General features: G+C 45.1%; 1 protein-coding gene across 2 annotated transcripts in view; it reads right to left on the bottom strand.

Annotated features, from left to right (window-relative positions):
- Positions 1 to 9,958: 9,958 nt before the first annotated feature.
- The window catches only part of LOC8051674 (spondin-1), a 167,935-nt gene continuing 160,892 nt past the window's right edge, over positions 9,959 to 17,001 (bottom strand). For both annotated transcript variants that reach the window (XM_029980891.4, XM_029980892.4), the window contains exon 15: positions 9,959 to 15,246. The gene's annotated coding sequence lies outside the window, so the exon portion shown is untranslated. The remainder of the gene's footprint in view (positions 15,247 to 17,001) is intronic.

Genomic DNA, 17,001 nt, shown 5'->3' with positions numbered 1-17,001 from the left:
ACGGAAAGCTCTTCGGTGCTCAGCCCGCAAACGGAGCGCTCCAGGCCCCGAGGGAGTAACTTTTCAAGCCCTACGCAACCTTGGTGTTACGGCCCTTCCTGGACTCCTCGATTATTTAAACACCATCTGGCGCTGGTCTGTACTCCCTCCCGCCTGGCTCACGTCTGAGGTTGTCCCTACACAGGACTGGGAAACCGACAGGTGAGACGAGCTTTTGTCAATCTCTATTACCATAGCTGTCTTAGAAAAATTCTCGAACGAATGGTCTTGAGGCACCTCGATTGCCAAGTCGATGCGTCTGGTGTCCTGCCCGATAAACTTTGCGGTTTCCGCCGACGGCGATGCACAACAGAGGCAATTAATGAACTGATGTCATGGTGTAAGATAATCCTGATGTCAAAAATGGAGCAAGCTAAGGCGACACGCCAGGCCACCTGAGCCATTTTTCTTGACACCGAGAAAGTGCTTCACGCAGTTCCCTTATGCAACGATCCTTGCTCAGCTTATCAAGATTGAAAGAACAGGCCGGGCTCTTACATTTGTACGCACTTTCCTAACAGGTCGCACAATGCATGTTCACCTAGACGAAACGCGTTGTTCACATACGCAAAGTGACCCAAGGTGATCCCCAGGGCAGCGTCATGAGCCTGGCCTGTCTAATGTTGCGATGGAAGCTCTGCCAGAGGCCTTACGGAGCATGGACACGCACTCGTCGATCATCAACATAGCTATTTACGCTGATGATGTCACCCTCTGGGCTACTGCTCCAACCAACGCATTCAGCAGCATGCAGCGAACACTCCAGCAATGCTTAACAGTAGTAGCAGACGAGGTATCCAGACGTGGTCTCGCGCTTTCCACCTCCAAAACTGCTGTCCTTCGATACCACCCGACAGCCAGGTCGTCTATTAACAGAGTCTATACCAGGGGTGGCCAAGCTGCGGCTCTTGAGCCGCATGTGGCTCTTCGTGTGCTAAAGTACGGCTCCCTCCTTTAGCCCCCCCCCCCCCCCCCTCCCCCCGCAACCCTGCCGGCCACACGTGCACTTCCCCAAAAAGAGAAATGGAACGCGTTTTGCATTGAAAGACAGGTTGCGGTTTGGTAGCCTTGGGCTAGTGCTCCCTTACGTACAGATGAACTGCAAAGTAGTTTGAGTTTCGTTTATTGTTCTATACAAAATTTTGCGCTCCCCCCCCCCCCCCCCTCGGCTCTTGGAAGTTTTGTGGTTTTTGTTTGCGGCTCTTAGGCCGGGTCAGCCTGGCCGCCCCTGGTCTATACCAACGGCGGGGTAGATGTGATACGAGTCTGGACATACACCTACCTAGGATTCCTGTTAGATAATCGTGTACTTTGGCGCCCTGCGGTCAGTGCAACTATCAGCAGTTGTCATCGGCTCTTTAACACCATCAGAGTGATAATGGGCAGCAGGGGGGAACACCCTAGACCATGATGATGCAGCTCTATAGAAGCCTCATCCTCTCACGAGTCACGACTATTATACGCCTTACCGTTGGCTCGCATTAGCAGCACCCGACCCTTGGCTATTGAGAACCTTCAGAGTCCCTGTTCGCTTAGGCTAAGGCATGCCTAGATACACCTTAAATATCCCCAACGCGAGTAGAAGCAAGGGTCAACCTTGTCCAAAATCACGACAGGAAGCTCGCACTTTGCAACATTGCGAGGCAGTCCACATGCCAATCAACAGGCCCACTCCTAGGGCGTTTTCATCATCGCCCACTTTCTCACCTTGGCTCATCGTCAAAAGAGTTCAAGGGGCTCGTTGGTGATCCTGACATTAGCTGCTTGCGACTAGCACCATACGTCCCGCCGCTAAACAACAATATGTCGGTTCCAGCGCACACATGTAAACTGGACACAGCACAATCTGTGGTCTGGAATCTCTTTTAAGACCACGTAGAAACCGTCCTTTGTGTGCTGGCTGCGAGTTTACACCGACGACTTTGTGATTCACAGCCGGAAGTTCTCTACAACAGCCATGTGTATCCCCGAACTCAATATGGCCCAGTCCCGGAAGCTTAGCTTTTACACCACGTCGAGAACCGCCGAACTTACGGCGCTTTGGCTCGGCCTTGACGCTTTAAATAGCATCCCTCGCTGTTTCAAAGGGTTACTCCTTACAGAGTCTAGGACGGCGCTGCAGCAGCTCGATAACCTTGAGGACGCACCACAATACACCAGATATGCCGCAAGAAGCCCACAAACAAAAGGCTGTCAACTAACCTTTCAGTGGTTTCCTTTGCATATTGGCATCTCGGGCAACAAGGCTGCCGACCGTCTTGCTGCCGCGGCTCACCACCTAGACGTCCCAATCATCATGGTTTTAAAGAATCATGAAGCCAAACTACTTATACACCTAGAGATATAAGCCGTCAAAATCCGGACCCTAGGGTTTCTGAGGGAAGGCGTCTAGCACGTGTCTCACCGAAGCTGCCACGATCTAGAGCGTCTCTGCTGCACAGGCCTCGAACAGGTAGCGCCTTCATTGCATCAGCACTCCGTCGTTCAGACTCAGACATAAACATCAACTGCCCCCATCTGCAGCTTTCCTGAGGACCTCGATCACCTCCTCTGGGACTGCCCGACGCTAGCGGATCAAAGAAAATCTATTTTCAATGGTATGCTGCACACCGGCGCCGCACGTACCACTACGCAAGACATCCTTTTTCCTCCGGGTTTGGCCGGGGCCACATCTAAGACCTAGATCTCTTCTCACATCCCTTGAAGACACCGGATTATTTGACCGATTATATGATGCAACTAGGCAGGGTGTGAGCAGTGAAAACAAGTGACATCCACTCACTCCCCTTCCCCTTTCCCTCTCTTTTTTTATCTAATCGTTTGTCATACCTCATAACCACTTTCCCAACCCTGAACGGACCCGCCTCCATTTACAGGAGTGCTTGAGTTTTTCCTATTAAACATCGCTAACAACAACAACCACAACCAAAAGCCGCTCGAGACACTTGCCTCGCGCACTGGAGCATTTGACGCTACTTACAAGACAAACCCAAACACATCGAGGGGCTTTAGGTACTCCTACTCCTCGCTAAGTCTAGGCAGTTCCTTACGGCCGCTGGAGGTCCGTATTTCAACGGGGGGCTCCCGCGAAGATGAATGGGCGCTATACAAGCTAGCGCTGACTTTATTTTTATGCTGGGCTGAGGTTAACTAGTTCGTCAACAGGGCACCCGAAACCGGAACCATGCCATTACTCTTCATGGCAAAAAGGTCATACAGCGCAACGCGCGCAGTATTGCGTGTAAGGATTTTTGGTCGTAGTCCATTAAGTCTTGCTTCTTTGATTTCTATCATCATCAGAGCACGCGCGTTCACACCACGAGCACTGGCAGGAGCCTCTCGCTCGAAAGCCGCCGATGGAATTTCGTGAAGCTATGAAAAGTAGACAGGTATTTTCGTAGCAGAAACTCTGAAACCGTGATTGATAACAAGGTGCATTGCTTTAATTAGAACATTCCCGGCCAATTCATGATGTATTTACTTTTGTACCAGTAAGGAAGGGAAGCTTACTCTTCTATGAGCCCCTTTGATAATGATAATAATAATAATTATCACTATTATTATTATCATTATACGATCAATGACGACGAAGTCGCCGAGATCACCCGTTCTTTCGATGGCTCTCAAGATTTTCGGTAAAATTTTCAGTTACTAAGCTTCTCCAACGCCAGCAAGCAACCCAGCAATTTGAAGCCCTGGCGACATCGCGGGACCGATCCTTGATCCACACCGAGTTACCGCTGCCTTTATTGCCCTCGGTGACACCACCCTACCTGGTTTTGCATCACCCGTTCACTATCATGGCTTCCCTGGCACAACGGTCAGGACGGTGAGCTGAACGTCTCACTTAGTGGCCCTGCTTTTCCCCTGTTGCCTCTTTCCTCTCGTTGCCATCTATGGGCTAACTTCCTGCTGCCTCATCATGTCCCCACCCCTTACCTGCGGTGTGTGTTGTGCGAGTGTGTCGGCAGATGGTAGGTTTATGACATGTGCGGATTGCCACAGCGCCTTACATTTGGGGCAATGCGCCGGCATCGCAGAGGCTACCTTCACGACGATGGGAGCGTCGAAGCGTGAGAAATGGCGCTGCAAGACTTGCTGTAGCAAAGACAGCCGTGCTGGCTCAGGAAGTGGGGATGTCACCTTCCAAGAGGACCCCAACAGTTTCTCGGCACAACTGGCTTCTGTCAATGAAAAGCTAGACAGGTTGCTGTGCTTAAAAGAAAGCGTAGACACGCTTTTAACACTTCCTGAAAAAGTCGACGCGCTGTTGGCTCTGAAACCTACGGTAGATTGGCTCCGGACTACCGTCCAAGACGTTGAAGATTCCGTTAAATTCCTCAGTGCGCAATATGACTCCGTAATAGCTGAAGCCAACCCTTACAAAAAACGGGTCTCAACATTATTTTTAATTTTTTTAGACTTCTTATTGATTTTCCGCGATCCTACTGAATTCCTTTATAAACGCACTTTGTTTTGACTATTGTAAAAAAACTTTCAAAAGAAAAAATATTGAATTTTTTTTGTAGACTTATTTATAAAAAAATTAAAAAGAACTTGTAAAGACGTTTTTCTATAGGATATTTTCTAAAAAAATTCAAAAGGAAAAACAATAGATTTTGTTTTGTAGACTTATTTATAAAAAAAATTAAAAAGAACTTGTAAAGACGTTTTTCTGTAGATTATTTTCTAAAAAAATTCAAAGGAAAAACAATAGATTTTGTTTTGTAGACTTATTTATAAAAAAATAAAAAGAAGTTGTAACAACGTTTTTTGTAGGTTATTTTCTAAAAAATAAAAATAAAACCTATTGACATTATTTCTTTATAATATTTTATAAAAAGATACATTTTTTTATTATTTTATTTGGTCTGCGGTCGTGCGGGGTCCGATATGACGGATGTTTTTTTTTTTTTTACTTTTTATTGAAAATGTGTTGACTTCATGTTCACTTTGATTACTTTATTTCGACTGACTTCCTGTTGACATGGTCAACAAAAAGTTTGTTGATTTTGTGTTGAAACTTTTTTTTATGATTTTCTATTGACTTTCTATTAACTCTACGTTGGATCTTTTTTCTGTTGACTTCCTGTTGAAAGTGTTATCAGAAATACTGCAGACGTTCTATTTACGTCGTGTTTAAATTATTCAGTTGACTTTCTGTAGCCAGTGTCAAAAGAAAAGCTACAGACTTTCTGTTGACTTTTTATTGAAAATAATACATCTTGACTAAATGTCAAAAGTCACTAAGTTTCTCAATAGTCTCTGACAAGTTGAGAACCACAGGTAGGAGCTTCCGTTCTCCTGCCTCCAGCGCGAGCCTTCTATCCTTGACAACTCTTGCCCCTCGAGCTCGACTGCGCAGTCAAAGCACGACGGAAGGCATGGGGCGCGTGCTGGAGGGCAGGCGTTCGAAAAACACGCCCTGCCGTTCTTACTTTGTAAATGACAATCGTTGCATTATTGACCCTATTCAACTAGTAAAGAAGAGCAAAATAACTATTTTAAAGTGGAGCAACCGCCTTGACTGGCTTCGTCCCGAGTGGTGCTATGCAGAGAAGCAATAAACATTTGTTCTATGAGCCGTTTTTGTGGATGTTGTTTTAGCGACTACACGAAATTATTATTAGTTGTACCAATGCTTTTTAGTAAGAGATAGTGTCCACGAACTTCGAAACACTGTCTTTCCTTTGACAGAGTTTCGAGAAGGAGACCGGAGACTTGGAAACTTAGTAAGTGCTGAGGTGGTCACCGGCCAAATGATTACTTTCAATATGTAGGCTATATAAGGCTCTGGTGCTGTCAACAGGACTGTGTTTCTGGTGTTGAGTGCTTGATGGTGTTTGTGTTTGTTTGCATTGCTTATTTGTGGGATGTGTATGTATCACAAAGGCACTATTTCCTAACGAAATTAAGAAATATATTAAAAAATTTAGTGTTTTTTTTAAACGTTGATCTGCCGTTTTGTCAAAAGGAATTCAACATAATTGATGTAAGAAGGAATTCAAAAGAATGTATGTAAGAAGGAATTCTAAAAAATTTACGTGGCCAATTTTAACTAGGAGTTAAATAAGTTGTCAAAACAAAGTCTAAAAAACATCAAAAAAGTTTAAAAAGAAATTCAATAGGACTCCAGAAAATTTTCAACAAAAATTCAAAAGAATTTAATTACAGATTTTCGTAAGGGAAGGCTCAAAAAGAAGCGTCAGAGGGAATGAGTGGCGAAATCGGAGCGCTACAGGCTACCATTAGAGAGCAGGTCAACACCATCCTCCAGCTTAAAGCTGAGCTAAATGATCGTGACCAATAGGACCGGTTACCGAATATGGAGATCCAGGGAATACCATTCACTCCAAACGAAAACCTGGGCAAGGGTCTTTGTGACCTAGCCTCCAAGATCGGCCTCCCTCAGTTTCGAACATCCGACGTCCTTTCCATCCGGCGTCTGCCCAACAAGAAGGACAGGCCTGATGGTGTCCCTCCGCTCCTGGTAAGCTTTGCTTCGGTCGATCTAAAGGAGCAGTGGATAGGTTGTCGTGGACGACTGAGAGACCACAACCGTGACGGCGCTCTTCCCAAGCTGTTTTTCAACGATAACCTCACCCGTGCTAACCGTGAGCTGTTCTGGATTGCAAGAAGCAGGGGAAAGGAGATGCACTACAGGTACATGTGGACAAAAAATGCACAAATCTACGCAAGGAAAGCTGAAGGATCGCCTCTGTTACGGATTAATTCCGTGGCGGACATTGAAAAGATCGTTTAGACCATGAACGCTAACTTTTCAACTGTTAATAACTTAACGGCATTTCATACATAATTAGTAAAACCGAAGGGAGCAACTTTTGTCTGTTTGCATGTTAACATTCGGAGCCTCCGCAAACACTGGGATTATTTCCTATTAATTGCTCGGGATTTGATGTCTTACGTCGATGCTTTTATTTTCACTGAAACTAATATTCCTGAATCTATGCTTAGCCAATACACCATCAAAAATTACAATACTTTTTTTTCTCTAAGACCAACCCGCAGTGGAGGTGGCATTGTAGCTTATGTGCACCAAAGATGGCAAGTCTCTACCCTAGATTTAGTATTTTCTCACGCGAATCCTTGGCCCTCAAACTAGATTATTCCACTCTTTCACTCTCTCTATTGTGTTTCTATAGGCCTCCTTCAGAAAGCGCTAGGTTATTTCTGAGTGAGCTAGAACTGACTCTCTCAACCTTATCGTGTATTCCTCACCTTTGTTTAGTGGGTGATTTCAATATAGATGCACTAAACGCAAGTAATACCATCGTATGTGACTACTTAAACATTTTGTCCACCTCTGGTTTAGAATGTGTAATTACTGCCCCAACGAGAGAAGAACTCTTAGGCACTAAACTAGTCTCTTCCTGTATCGACCATATATGTATACGAGCGCCAAGCTCCCGGGTGGATAGCGCTGTGATTCATTCCAAACTTGCAGATCACTACTTTGTTGGTTGTCGAGTAATACACAACTCAGTGTCAGCTCCTGAACCTAAAATTTCTAAACAGGTCAAAATCATTGATATTGTATCGCTTGACAAATCAATTGCCTCATATGACTGGGATGGCTTCCTGGGCTCTGTCAACAACGATAATATTTATCCACGGTTTGTGCAGGTCTTTAACTCTTTAACTGAAGCTGCTAAACGTACTGTTATTTTGAAAAAAGCGCAGACTACAACACAAATGGCTCAACTTTAGTATCCTGGAAAAAATTAAAGAAAAGGATATCTTGTGGAGTCGGTGTCGAAAATCTCCAAATAACCTAAACCTGAGGAATGAATTTAGGCAAGCTAGAAACAAAGTGAACGCGATTATTCGCTGCGCAAAAAGACAGTATTTCAAATCAAAATTTGAAGAGGCCAAGCGTAGCTCCTTTAAAACATCGTCATTAATTAATCAATTCCGATGCACTGGTACTACACAATCTATTGACCAAACTATCGAAAAAAAATTCGGTGCACTGTCATCATCCTTAGCTGAAGCGTTCAACAACTTCTTTGCTACGTACTCTGGTGTGAGCCGAAACAATCATGACCACTCTTGCACTTTGCATAACACATCATTAACATCAGCGTTTCTTCCCACAATAGAGGACACAGATCTTTATTCTCCACTGTTCGGTTTCAAAACTACCAAGTCACCCGGCGTTGATGGTATATATTCGCACTTATGACCTCCAAAGAAACTTCACGAAGATTAAGAATGTTCTTTTAGTTATGCTAAATGGCTTCATCATATGTGGTACCATACCCACTGGCCTCAAAGTGGCCATGGTAAGACCTCTTTTCAAAGGAGGAATACGATCTAAAGTTGAAAACTATCGCCCTATATCTATATTGCCAATTATAGGACAATTACTTGAAAAACACATATTTCAGTCGATGAGCAGTTTTATTAATAAGCATGATATCTTTACGTCAACTCAGTACGGCTTTATCGCTGGACGAGGAACCCAACTAGCTCTGGATGACTTCTCTGATTATTTGCACTCAACATTTGAAAAAAATATGTTCGCTTGTGCTCTATTTCTTGATGTATCTAAAGCCTTTGATACTGTTAGCCATCAATTGCTTCTAACAAAATTGCAGAATTTAGGGTTTTGCGGTCCGTTTTTTTCGTTACTAGAAAGCTTCCTATCTGATCGTGCTCAACGTGTAGTAATCGGAGACTTTAAAAGCTCCCTTATTTCTTTAAAGGCGGGAGTCCCCCAGGGTTCTATTCTTTCACCGTTGCTCTTTAATATTTTTGTGAACGATATGGCCCGTGTTATAAATGGATGCAAAATTTATCAATATGCCGACGATACCCTCCTTGTCGCCCGTCATAATAATTTCTCTGATTCGCTCAAAATACTCCAGGCCAACTCCACGCATTTAATGGATTGGTTTACGAACAGCCTTCCAGATATTAACAGTTCTAAAACAAAACTTGTCTGTTTCCACAACCCCCTAAAGAAACATCAGGGTAATATGCAGTTCTTTCTCCATGCATCAAGCTGTAATCCCTGTAATTGTGTATCCATCGAATCAATTGACCATGTAAAATACCTTGGCGTATATTTTGATTATGATATGTCATGGAATTCACACATGTCCTACCTTTGTGGTAAACTGCGATCTATTGCCTGTATGCTTTTTAACAGTCGAGTTTTTCTGCCTGTCGGTATTCGATTTCTTATTGTACACGCACTTGCTTACAGTTTACTCCGTTATGGTGTAACGGTGTTCGGTAACTGTTCAGGACGGTGGCAAGGGAAAATTAATATTTTACTTAAAGGTATATTAACAAGCGTTGCATATAATACGGATCTGTCTAACAGCGCTGACATCTTTAAAAGCCTTAAACTCCCTAATTTTCGTTCTCTGTTTATTCAGACTGTTGTGCGTCGGTACTTTTGGAATAGCGATTTCAAAAGACCAGTTATTCCATCCCGCACATTGCGTCGCACCTCTCGTTTCGAAGTGAAGCTCTGTTCCACTCGATATGGCAAATGTATGCGGGAGTACTATGTCCCGTTTCTGTTCAACGCCCTCCCGGACTCTGTTTACCAAGTGACATCACTGAAGACGCTGAAACGAGAACTCAAGTGCTTAAACTTGGACACTAGTTAACTGACTTTTCAGGATGTGTGTATAGACTGTTTGTGAGATGCTAGTTGTGTGCTAGTTTAAAAAAAACTTTTGTGTGTGAATTTTACTTTATTTTGTACCTAGGCAGACACATATGTCCTTTTTTTTAGGGTGTCATCACACAAGCCTTTATTGGCTTTGATGTACCCGTATTCACATCCTGCTTCTCTCGTCTGAATGGGTCAATAAATGTATTATTATTATTATTATTATTATTATTAATTCAGCTGTGTGGTTCTAGTTGAATTGAGACACTCACGTTTCGATTTTCTGAAGAGGTTGCTTTATTTATGAAATATTGCATCTGAATAACAGTGATCTAACTGTACAGTAGCTTCGCCTATAGCAACAAGTACGTCGGTAGGGAAAGAGGCGTTACTACGGAGTCACTTTTCACGTGTGCCAATCCAAATTAAATGACAGATCGAGGTTTTCGTTGCAGTTCTAGCTGCGAAACGGGCGCGTCTTGAAAACACGCACGTGTCATTGATCACATCACGCCGTCGAACTCCGAAGCTTCTAAAAGAACCCAAGACACCATTAAAAAAAAGTTCATCAAGCAACACAGGTTACCACCGTATATTTGGGCATCGTTTGCTGCACGAAGCGTGTGTGTGGGTCCGATTTCTCGCCGTACGCTGATAAAACACTGGTGTTGAATGCGTGCTCAAAGTGAATGCCCAAAGTATAGTGGCCTTGGTGGCTTCGGATAATCAACGCGGCTTTTGGAAGTGGTTCACTAATTGGGAGTAGAATCGCAAGTCTAAATCCGTACCAGAGGCGTTCTAGCTTTACTGATCCAGGTCAGATTAACTTTTTGCTCTGGAAATAAATTGACCAGTCATTTAATCTATCGTGAACGATGGCGCCGCGCGCGACTGCGGCAAGAAAAAAAAATATTTTTTTGACGTGACGTAATTTTGTTTATTAGTCGCCCGCGCAGAGGACATCTATGACGTCACACAAATGTTCGTAGACGTTTCGGTTTCGGCGGGTAGTGCTGTTCTTTTTTGTTGTTGTTTGTTTCTTTGTTTTGTGTTGATTTTGATGAAGAAGAAACTTTGGCCACCATATTGGATCTTACTGAAAACGATACAGTTCCCATATGCAAATGTAATTATGATGGCGCTAGGTGTGAAAAATGTTGCCTTTTTAACTTTTGTGTACGTGATGCACGCCTTGAAGCCAAATCCAGATTCTTATAATTTCTGTTTTCGCCTTTATACAAAGGCTAGGGTACCTCAATGTCCTTCTGTTTAGGGTGATGACATCCTTTGTAGTACCAGATGCCGGCAGCACGCGCTCAGGAAAAAAAAGAGATCCCCCCATACAAAATATCCCTGTAGCACATTCAAGGCCAAGAGGGCGTGCAAGGAGACTCTTTTTCACGCGCTTCAGAACAAGGAAGATAAGCGTTCGGAACAAAATTGTTAGGTGTCATCAACCTAAGCAAAGCGCACATGAAGGCAGCCCAGAAAAGACGCGATCAACGATTCATTAAAATTCTTTACTAGAGAGAATACATTCCACTCCATTCATTTGTATTAGATAGCGCACTGCGTGAGTGACTCGCGTCCAAGAGAACGCGTGCTCATTGCGCTGTGGCGCAGGTCCGCGGAGCCGGCGGAGAGGGCGACCGCCGGCGCACCGAGACACCGGGATCGCCAAGACAGACAGGACGGCTGCCTCGACTGGCGCTTAAGATGACCCCGACGATAGATGGCGGTAGCCACCCCTCCCAATTGAGAGCAACAACCCCGAGACTGCGGCGCATCCAGCCGTTCGAACTACGCAAAGCCTGCCCGCGCCAAGGCCTTTGAATTTCCGGGAAGTAAAATGTATTCTCCTAGTAATTTTTTTTTACGCATTGCTAAAAGTGGTTAAGAGGATGAATCAAACGAGACTGAGAACATGGGCAAATATTCTTTTCGCGTGGGGGACCAGGCGGCAATGGCGAATTAGAACTCTGAAGGCAGTAACGGAAGAGCGAGGTTGGTCTAAACCGCGCTTACGATTGGCCGAAGCCTGGTCGGGCGTCGAACAATCAATTGCCTTGCTCCATTGCTTTTCTGACTCCGCGCCTGAGCTCGCCTCAGAGCAGAAGAGAGAAAGTATGCTTTAAAGCCTAGATAGAGTATATGAGACAACAGGAGGCAAATACTAATAATTTCTGAATTTTTTTTTTCATCCTTGGAGCTCGTGATCGGAGTAACGCCCTAAAAGGGTTTAATTTTGCACAGGAAGTGTACGGTCAAAAGCATTGTTTAGTGAACGTTCAGAGTCCATGGGACAGATTCTTGGTCTGGGTTCGGGTGTGGGTCTGGGTTACATTTTGAAACAACTTTTAAGTGTCTCTAAATCTTGCTTCCCCCCCCCCCCCCCCCCCCCCCCCCCGTCACGTTGACGTCTTACAATTTGGAGAATGGTTCCTCCCTAACCCAGAACAAAATCACTCGATCGGATCGCAACTGTGACCTTGTAGTTCCCACTGGTTGTGGTATGAGATGGCACACTCAGTGAGCCACGTAGCAAACTTCATTTCTCAAACGTATAACGCAAGTTTCAAGACACTCGAAAACAAATAACACATGCACGCACACGCAACATACGTACTGAAAAGACAACGCTTGCGTGCTACACGCACGATTCCACTAACGTTACAACGATGCACAATAAACAAGGTTCTAACTATGCTCCCGTGTCGCGTGTTACGCACACCAGTGTTAAATCAAGGACCCCCTCGACGCTGCGTCCGAGGGCACTATAGCTAAGGTGTAAAGAGGTTTTAAAAATAACTGAATGGTTATTTTAGAGGCACAAAATAAACTACGCTTCAAAGTACGATACTTAAGAGGTCAGCCCTCTCGCGGCATGAAATCATTGTTGTCAGGTGTTTAAAGCTCTTTGTAAAATCACAGGAAACGCCTTTCCGTCCTACAGAAATGTTAAGAGAGTCCGCGACAGAGCAACGATATCGCCCGACTTTTCTCACGCCGTAACCATGGCTCAGGAGGCCGCATTTTCGAATTGTAACGGTCGTCAGTATTGCTCGCAAAGCCAACAAATCCAATCCAAATCCAATCCAGTTTGCACTACTCACCAAAATGGCGGCGCCCACAAGAAAATCAAGGAATGAGGTGCCGTTACTCTAAACCTACTAATTCAGAGGCTCTACTCACACATTGTGTACGGCGCTATCAAACGCACACTCGCGAGAATGTGGGTCTTTAATATGTTTCTGCGTGCTAAATATTTGGGCGATAGAAAAACTCGCCCAAGGCGCCCGCTCGCTCACCATACCCTTTATAACGCTGTACTTGAGTCTTGAGAAGAAGCAGATGATAACCGTCAAGATTCTTAGCCGAGTCAATATCTTGTGAAGCCCCTCAATTTCTCTAACTTGCGACCAATCTGAGAAGTCAGAATCTTAGTTACTGTGATTTACTCGTGAATTTCTATACGTCACCAGTTAACAAGAAACGTACGCGTACATTAGCGCTTTTTTCTTTTTACACCAGCAGTTTCAAACTCACGTCTGGGGAGTCTCTTAACAGTGAAATTAGGAAGCCTGTTTGTCGCTTCTCGTTATTGATGCATAAAGGATGGACTCAATGGAGCAACTACGCGGGGAAACCGACTATCTTCGCACGTTGAGGGCAACTGTGTTTCTCAGTGTACCTTTGCATTTTTTTTTCCTGGCTGGTCAGTATGCCTTAGCCCGTGATGTCTCGACAAGAGAACTCTGTGCCGTCGTTGCAAAGACAGATCTGGAGCTCCGCTCTCTTCGCTGGTGCAGGCAACACATGATGGAGAGTATAGATACATGCTGTGGAAGGAAGCACTTGTCATCTATTCTAAAAACGACGATGTTTTAGCAAGGGATCGGCAAGGAGTTAGTTTCGCAACCTAGTCTGACTGTGACAAGTTTGAGGGTGGATGGCGAACTTTGAACAGTAAATTCGCATTGTTTAGATGCCTGTAACAAAACCAAAAAAATCAAATGATAATTTAAATGTTTATTTGCAAATGATAGCCATGGCACCACACCGGTGACATATTGGCTTCCCTCGTACTTGCAACTAGTCAATCGAATACTCTAGATCTGGATTGTTAAAGTGCTACTAACGAATAGAAAAACTAAGAAGAATGACTAATAATAAGTTTACAGTTCCCACAACAGAACGGGAAATCAAACTTCTTCACATGTTAACGTTCGCCAACCACTAGATGTCAGCACGGTACGCAGACGATTACCAAAATGTTTGCTGCGAAATACCATCCCCTGGTGTCGGTCTGAGATGAGGGTTATGGGAGGATTTAGCCGCTCTAAAGTCTTTCGGGGGTCAGCCATCGTAGCCACAGCGTCGCCGGTGGTGAATAAAATAAGAGAGCGACTGTAGATTGTGAAAGGCACCGCCTCGTTAATATCTCGATTACACAAGAACACACACAGGAACATACAAAAACGAGAGCACATAGTACAGACCTCAGATTTTGTGCAGATCTGCAGCTCACCGATAACATGCACACCGTTGAAAGCAACGGAGGCACAAAGACGCGCTTCGGAAGACATGTGTACACCTGGTTGAGGGCTTTTGCTTGCGTTGTCGGCTTGAGTGTGTTTCCTACACATTTCCAACGGACACAACTCCAAGCTAGCAGTACGTGATAACGCTGGGATTTCGGCAAGACAACTGAACAGTCTGCTAAAATGCCTTCATTCGAGAACTAGGCGGTAAGGATTTCAACTAAGAAAGGCTGCTTTCACTAGCTATTATACCTTTGGTCAATTACGTTTCTTTCTGTTGGTGTGCGTAGATTGAATTATAAAATAAATTCGCTTGGTAAAAACAGAATGTACAAAATGGGAGCCCAGGGTTACTTTGACGTTTGAAGTTGCTTGCTGGACAAAAAAAAAAAAAAAAAATACAACCTCAATATTACATTGTAATAAAGGTTTCACCGGGCTTTTGCCAAGCCGAATACGCTCAACACTTGAACTGGGTCTGCTTAAAAGAAGAAAGCGTGGGTTTGTGTTTACCAATACACCAGCATCGGCAATCTAGATCACTAAGTGTAGGCGTTCAGAGTGCGAGGCTATGCGGAGGGCGCCATCGAGGCGTAGCAGACGATTCAGTTCCTCGCAACGGGGATTAGCAACTATAAGCAGTTTTCATTCTACGGAACCACGTCGTCTTGTACGTCTTGCTATGCCAGGAAGCAGGAGAGCGTCTCTTTTTGTTGCTTGTACTAGCAAGAAAGAATGATACCAATAACGGTAATCAGCACCGTCACGTGATATTCTTTGTCCGCTAACCAGCGTTAAGAGATGCATCTTCAAGGGGCGACTGAATCTGAGAGAAGCTTGGTAGCAGCAGTGATACAGGCAGCAGCAGCGGCACTAGTAGTAAGTAGCAGCAGTAGCTTGTTGCAGGGTCTGAAGCAGAGAAGGTCTTGGCGATATGTGGGTGTCGTGTTTGCCGTGTTGTCATTGGTCGATGTAGCGGTAACGTCCTCAGGTACCCTTCCCGTTTGGACTCGTGTGGCCCTGTATCGAAAACAACAAACAAACAAACACAGTCAGTCATTTCTTGGCGTTTCCATCATAGCTTACGTGCAACCTCAGTGTGAGACTTCCGGAATCATGAGAGTGCAGTACTAAAGGACACCGCAAATATCCGAGTACAGCTCGAAAACAGCACAGTAATGATTGTTTGCGAAATCTTAACAGAAATCTTCAAGAACAGCTCAAGAGGCAACACAATTCGCTTTGCAGAGTCCTCACCAACCTTATACGGAACACACAAACTAGGCTCTTCCCAATGGAAGCGCTATCCTGTCAGTAGCTGACAGCAATTTTGCTATGTAGCGTTCAACAAGCCATCTCAAAGTGCTGCGCCAAGGAGCCGTTGTTGAGCTTCCCCCAGAATAGTACTGCCATGAGAAAACACACAGTTCCGGTTTTCTGAATACGTTTGGTGAACACTATACTTCATATGCTCACTCTCCAGGGCAGAAATATTTATATTATACGAAATGTCGTCCACAACTCCGCTGATGACCTAAGGACGGGCCACCAGCAGTAAAGGTACATGATACAAGCTACTCCGCATTGCGGCAATTTAGCAACAGCCCTAGCTGGCATGCAAGGCACGCCGGTGCGGCCTGATGCGCTCATGATCCTCGCAGAATCGTGGGCTGGTGGGTTTGGTGTAGCCCCGAAAATCCCCCCCCCCCCCAAAAAAAAAAAAAAAAAAGTGCAAGCCGTTTACAACTTTCTGTAACGCCGAATTAGAGCGCAGCTCTTGAGGAGGAGGAGGGAAGGGTACTGAGGGTCATGTGTTCTTGGGGGGGGGGGGTCACGTGACCTGGGGAGGAGTCGCGTGACCTTGGTGGGGTCACGTTACCTCGGGGGGGGGGGGGGGGAGGGGGGGGGGTCAGGTGAGAAATTTTGCTGCTAGATTTAGGGGGGAAATTTTTCGGTTAAATTGAGCGGGGAAAGTTTTCCGCTAGATTTAGTGGAGAAATTTATCCATAATGCACCGCGCGGTTACGCCGACGGCGACGGCAACGCCGCTCAAGCCGGAAACGGGCGCCTAAAAGCTGAACTCTATGGAACGAATCATGTGACGAATAACTAGCGAATGACGCCCGACGGCACGCTCGCTTTGTGCGCGACGTAGCAGCCACTGTGTTCATTCCACGCAGAGCAAAAACCGCCGGGCAAAATTCGTCGGTTATTCGCAGCATATTCGTCCCATGCAGTTCAGCCTTAAGAGCTGCGCTCTAAGACATGACGGGAGACGGTGTGCACAGAGTGGTTACACTGTCTGATTAACACATGACCTTGCAAAGGACAGTTTGATTTCGTGCTAGAAACAAGCATGAGATGTTAGCTGCAGCTAGAGTTATACCTTTCATTACAAAGTAGGTTTTCCCTCCGATGATTTTCCGTGCACTTTATTCTACTAAGTAGACTGAGCCGTCGTGCCCAGGGGCTCGGTTGAGAACTAAACCCATGGGGACAACGGCAGCATGAAATATGTGTTCGCGTCTCTGACGCAGCGCTCAGCTGGTGTAGCCGAAAGCTGCGTCATCGTTCGGCTGACGCTCGTCTTTCATCAGTGGAACACCGAGAAAATATAAGAAGAGTCTTAGGCGAAGGCTGACGCCGCACTCGTGACAGACGTTTGCCCCGGGCTCGGTGGAGTTAGGTGACGTAAATAATCCGATCCACGGGCCTTGTTTTGAGTAAACACCGAGCTTTGTAGGAATAGACAAAGTGCCCCTTATAGTTCGATCT

Source organism: Ixodes scapularis, unplaced genomic scaffold (genome assembly GCF_016920785.2).
Source record: "Ixodes scapularis isolate PalLabHiFi unplaced genomic scaffold, ASM1692078v2 PGA_scaffold4__175_contigs__length_147842914, whole genome shotgun sequence".
Lineage (NCBI taxonomy): Eukaryota > Metazoa > Arthropoda > Arachnida > Ixodida > Ixodidae > Ixodes > Ixodes scapularis.
This window is presented reverse-complemented; position numbering and strand designations above follow the sequence as displayed.